This window comes from Bombina bombina, chromosome 2 (genome assembly GCF_027579735.1).
Source record: "Bombina bombina isolate aBomBom1 chromosome 2, aBomBom1.pri, whole genome shotgun sequence".
Lineage (NCBI taxonomy): Eukaryota > Metazoa > Chordata > Amphibia > Anura > Bombinatoridae > Bombina > Bombina bombina.
Window position 1 is genome coordinate 62,650,921 of NC_069500.1, and position 6,398 is coordinate 62,657,318.

The following is a 6,398-nucleotide window of genomic DNA, read 5'->3' on the forward strand; positions in this document are numbered from 1 at the left end:
GGAGAGAATGGTCAACTGTGCTGAAAGCAGCAGATTGATCTAGAATAATTATTACGGAGTTGTGGCCCTTTAGCTGATAGAAGATAATTTGTTTCTTTAATAAAAGCATTTTCTATTGAGTGTTTGGAGAAAATCAAGTAAGGAATTGGTTAAGATAAATTGAGTTAGGCTATTGCAGACTAATCATTCCAGTTTGGAGACAAAGGGAAGTAAGGAGACTGGCTGATAGTAACAAAGGGGTGGGTGAGGTCAGGCAAGGATATCTTTTTTGGTTGGTGTGATTAATGCATGCTTAAATGTATCAGGAAATATGGCAGTGGTAACAGACTGGTTAAATAGATATATTAGGGGAGAGGTTAAAGAAGCAGAAAGGAAAGAAGTTGTGAAGGAATGGGGTTGAGTTGATAGGTTGTGAGATGAGGAGAATAAGATAGGAATGTTAAGACTTCTTCCTTACAGGAGTGAAATAACAGTTTAATAGAAGTGGTGAGTAGAAGAGTAGTCTTTGATGAGTGTGAGGAAGATATATATTTTCTAATTGAAAAACAAAAATCCAACAGTGGAAGCACTTCAATAAAGTTCTTTGATTTTGAAAAGTTATATAAGGACATAGTATAACATCAGCAATGTTTCTGGATCTTTTCCTTATGCTAAGTAGACAAATACATATTACTTATATGTATGCCAGTAGATGGACAACTATCCTATTTTCACAGTTAACTCTTTAGATGCTTCTATCACAAATGCCTCTAGTGGTAAAAACTTCATATTACATAAAGATATATGCACAAACCTCCACCACAATCTAAAACATTTTACTCCTAAATCATACATACTGGCATTAGATGTAATATTAATGATTCAAACACTGACAAATCAAGGTTTCTATTCATACCCTTAGGCTTCATTGTCCAATTTAAAGATCCAGAAACCCTCCCCTTGTGTTTAAAGGGACAGTCAACACCAGATTTTTTGTTGTTTAAAAATAAAGATAATCCCTTTATTACTCATTCCCCAGTTTTGCATAAGCAACACTGTGATAGAAATACACTTTTTACCTCTGTGATTACCTTGTATCTAAGCCTCTGCAAACTGCCCCCTTATTTCAGTTCTTTTGACAGACATCCATTTTAGCCAATCAGTGCTCACTCCTGGGTAACTTCACGTGCATGAGCTAAATGTTATCTATATGAAACTCATGAACTAATGCCCTCTAGTGGTCAAAATGCATTTAGATTAGAGGCAGTCTTCAAGGTCTAAGAAATTAGCATATGAACCTCCTAGTTTTAGCTTTCAACTAAGAATACCAAGAGAACAAAGCAAAATTGGTGATAAAAGTAAATTGGAAAGTTGTTTAAAATTACATTCTCTATGTAAATCATGAAAGTTTTTTTGGACTTGACTGTCCCTTTAAGGAGTCATCTACATATGTTATCGATAACTTGATATCTTAGCTGACTAAACTACTGTAAAAAAAAATGTGCCACATTTACTTCTAATATGACTCATGTTCAATCTAACGCTAGCACTTCTAATCCTTTTGCTCCAATGTATGCCAACCCACAGGGGCATTTTATCATATATATTGTCAGGTTAGGTAATGTCCAGAAGAAAACCCAAATGCTAGGGCGAACTTAAACAACACCCTTGCACTCTGAGTTTAATCCAGGACGTGACCCCACGACAACTTCTATAAAACAAGGTACTCACAATATGGAGCAGTGTTGGTCTGAGTCCTCTGGGAAGAGTAATGGAATTCTAGATATCAGCCGGATAGACTTCTGAATAGGGAACTGTATTCAGGCAGTTCAGGAATAGTCCTCCACAGTACCAGGGTTGCAGGGAAAGACAACTTATTCTCAGACAGAATGAGGGTTAAACAATAAACAGTTAATAATGCAGGAGTTGGTAACTTGAAATCAGGCAATTAGAGGGTTAAGCACAGCAAAGTCAGTAATGCAAAGTCTAGCAACAGGTAACCAGACAGTTTGAGGGTTAATCACCAGCATGGTCAATAATGCAGAGTTTGGCAACTTATCAGGCAGTCTGAGGGTTAAACACAGCAAAGTCAGTAATGCAGAGTTTGGGAACGGGTTATCAGGCAGTTTGAGGGTTAAACAGCGCAGTCAGTACTTGCAGAGTTTGGCAACAGGTTATCAGGTAGTTTAATGGTTAACACAGCGTAGTCAGTACTTGCAGAGTTAGACAACAGGTTATCAGGCAGTTTGAGGGTTAACACAGCGTAGTCAGTACTTGCAGAGTTTGGCAACAGGTTATCAGGCAGTTTGAGGGTTAACACAGTGTAGTCAGTACTTGCAGAGTTTGGCAACAGGTTATCAGGCAGTTTGAGGGTTAAGGAGCAAAACAGTACTCACAGGAGCCACGAAGAGGAACAAACAAACGGGCACCGAAGGAACAGGAAGCCCGGAATAAGAAGCCAAGTCCTGACGTCAGCAGGAGGGGACGGCTCAGCCGAGAAGACAACCTGTCAAGCACACAAGGAGGACCGCCGGAGCTTCCTGGCAGCCGAGCGTGACAGTGCCCCCTCTTTAAGGACCCCTCCGGGGGGCCGACCAGGCCTGGCAGGGTATTTCATGTGAAAAGACTTGACAAGAGCAGGAGCATGAACATGAGTTGCTGGTTCCCAAGATCGTTCAGTGATAGGGTAACCCTTCCAATGGACCAGGTAGTACAACCGATTGCCCCGTAGCTTGGAATCCAGAATCTGACTGACCTCAAACTCTGAAGTACCCCCTACGGAAAGTGGAGGAGGTGGTTTACTCTTGATGGAGTACCGGTTGTAGATGACTGGCTTGAGTAGGGATACATGAAAGTAACAGAAAGGAATGCTAAGGAGCGTCTATATAGTGTCGAGGCAAGGTGGATATTTAATAAAACATATGATAAAATTGTGACACGTAAGATAAAAAATATATATATAACAGTGTATATCTAGTTAAAACATCATATGTATAGTTAAAACATCATGGATCCATGTGAAAACGTACAAGAATAATAACAATATAGTATGGCACAAGTGCGTAAAATGGTTGGTAGATCTGTGTGGCACTGGCTAGTGATACCATATAAAAATGATTGTTGAAAAATAAGAATATAATACAAAAGAATATGATATGAGAAAAAGTCCAAAGTCATAAGTGAAAGTTCATCAAATATGGGTACTTCTGTGGAAGGAGTGATGCAAAATGTGTTATACACGTGAATAACAATAATAAAAAAAAAAACTCCAAAAATAAAAATAAAATTGTGGAAATCCAAAAAAAGTGGGTGATAAAAAAGGTGAATAGTAATCCTGATTGAGGAAGTGATTCTTCAATTAAATCCTCAGTGATAACAGGTAAAAAGTAAAAACCAATTGAATGGTGTTTAGAATCCGGATTTTAACCAAGGATCCTTAAAAGAGTGAATCTTGATAACCTAAAAGTGGAAAAACAATAACATAGTGCAATAAAGTTTTGAATACACAATAAATAACTGAAATGAAGCTCACCATAAGATGTCAATGCGTTTCGGCCCCTTACAAGGGCCTTTCTCAAGACTATGCTATGGTATGGTGTATAAGCTCCTTAAATACCTAAAGAAAACCAATCAATTTGGCGCCAAAAAAAGAGGTACAACCTATGAACCCGAAGTGGTTTAGGGTGAACCGGAACTGTAAAGTAATTTGTTTAAAAGCTTTATATCGTTAAAATATTATAAGTGTATATTTGCTTAGCTCAAGTATCGAAATTGTCTTATACCCTGTACTTAAATGTATGTAGATAAATGTAAATATACTCTCACCAAGTGAATTTAAAAGGGGCAAACAAGCACATGATAGAGATCTTTTAGGTAAAGAATTAAGCGGATATTACCCTTGCATATCTTGTAAATCTTGTCAATACAGCACCAAACTCAAAGAACTAAAATCCCCCACTACCAAATATTCAACTAAAATCAAAGAAGTCATTAGATGTACAGATAGAAACATTGTATATTGTATACAATGTTCCTGTTCACTTTTCTACTTCGGACAAACAAGTAGAATGCTCAAAGATAGAATACGTGAACATCTTCTAAAAAAATTGAACATGGAGCCTCAGACACCAAACTATATTCACATTTTAAAGAGATACATCAGGGAAACCTTAAACATTTTAAATTCTGGGGCATAAAAAAGCTGACCATTAATAAGAGGGGCGGCAACATGAACAAACTACTTATGAGAAAAGAAGCAGAACTAATATTCCACTATAATACCTTACACCCTCACGGTTTAAATTCAGAGCTGGACCTAAATTCACTTATATAAAAACTCATAAACAAAAACTCAAGGAGTAATTTCCAACATCTTGGCACCGTATATTAAGTTTAAAAATTCCTTCTAACTAATTCACTTCCATTTTTAAATATATGATTACACAAAAAAATTCTCTTCTATGCACAAAATAATTTCCCTTTAAGATCATAAAACTTCACATAACACTAATATGTACACTCTATCCAAGTATATTAGCATATGTTTCATTAAAAACAATATTGAATACCTTTTAAAAGCTTTCAGAGAATTCTTTAGAGTTTTTTGAAAAAAACGCTATGAGCTCGCCTTTTTTCCATATTCACACTTTTTTGTGACTGATATATATCTTCAAAGTAAGTTAAAGTAGTAATAGGTAACTTAGAATAGTCACTACATATAATGCTGATAAGCCTTCTAAATATTGCATCTAACCTCACATTTACTTATTATTTATTCCCACATTCCTTCGTAACATATACAAGTCAGTTAAGCTAATGCAATTAACATCTAGTACAAAAAAATCCATTTGATTAATATCAAAGTACTTGATGTTTATATGAGCTACTACATAGTCCAATATCATCTAAATAAACATCATACAAATTTAAACTAATATTTCAATTTAACGTAGCATTCTATATTATTATTATTAACTTTTTTCCTTATATTATTAACTCCTTTAAATTCATTTATTCAACAAAAGTACTCCCATACCAAAAAATTGTTCTGCATTCACACATTTCGAAACATTGTTTCTCATTCGATATGTCAAAGTGAACTCTTCATTTTCTCTTAAATTTCTGCTGTCACTTTCCTAGGTTATATATTAAGATCACGATTACACGCAACATAGCAAAAATACGACATCACATAGATCGTTTTTTTCTAAGAACGATTTTCTAAGTTCATACATATTACACCTATGAGAGATAGATATGGAATATCTGTACACTTTACATTTATGCTTCGTATTTAATTGTGACTCCCTGTACATATGTACATACAATTTATTGCAAGGTTTGTAACGAATGTGTCTAAAAAGAGAAAAAGTTTTTTTCCCATACAAATTGGAAAACAAGCTCCCAAATCTTGAATGACATCAAACACACCTGTTAATTCAATTGGAAACACACCCACCAAGGAGGGTACTTCCCAACCAATAAGGAGGATCCTATAGTCATTTAAACCTGGATTAACACAGAACGAGCATCTTGATAAAGGCCTATCAGGCTGAAACGCGTAGATTTGCTCGTCTGCACATAACTTCTACTCTGATTCAAGTGGTTACAGTAGGTACGGTGCAATATCCCTCTCACAATACACAGAGGCTGATATATGCTTAATTAACCGGCCCATGATCTGCCTACCGCTTGTGTCCACCTTATGATTACCGCAATACATCTGGGGTTTGAAGCACACTCCCGACTCTGATACTGTAAGGGTAATAGGACTCGTTTGGTACAGCTGTCAAACAAAGCATCAGAAACCAGCTAATACCTTCGGTCCCAGGACCTACCCTTACATCTGCCACTGTGGCCATTACCCTAGGACGCTACAGGATCACTCACAGCAAGCACTGAAGGATTACAATTACCAGCGTGCTCTCTACATTAATACTTGCTCTACTTACACCAGGAGAATCACTCTGCACAAAGTCACGGGACTTAATAAAAACAACGGACAACTCCACACATAGCAAAGACGGTAATTTAATGTGCCCTATATGAGAACATTTGTGAATTATCCAATACGGACACATTTGAAGTTTAGGCTGCCAAAATACTTAGCAAGCTAACTTTTTTTCTCTTGCCATTTTTATCTTTTGCCAATATCTCTTGCCATTTTTATCTTTTGCCAATATCTCTTGCCATTTTTATCTTTTGCCAATATTACTTGAAATCAACACCCATTGTTTATGTATTTTATGTTTATGTCCTTTTATTATACTGTTTTAATCAGTGCCGGCACTATTGTTATATGATTATACGATTATATGATTATACGATTATTGTATAATAAATTTTTAAAGATTCACATAGTTACTATCTTTTTTAGACATATATTTTTTATACATCACCATATTAGTATAGATATACCA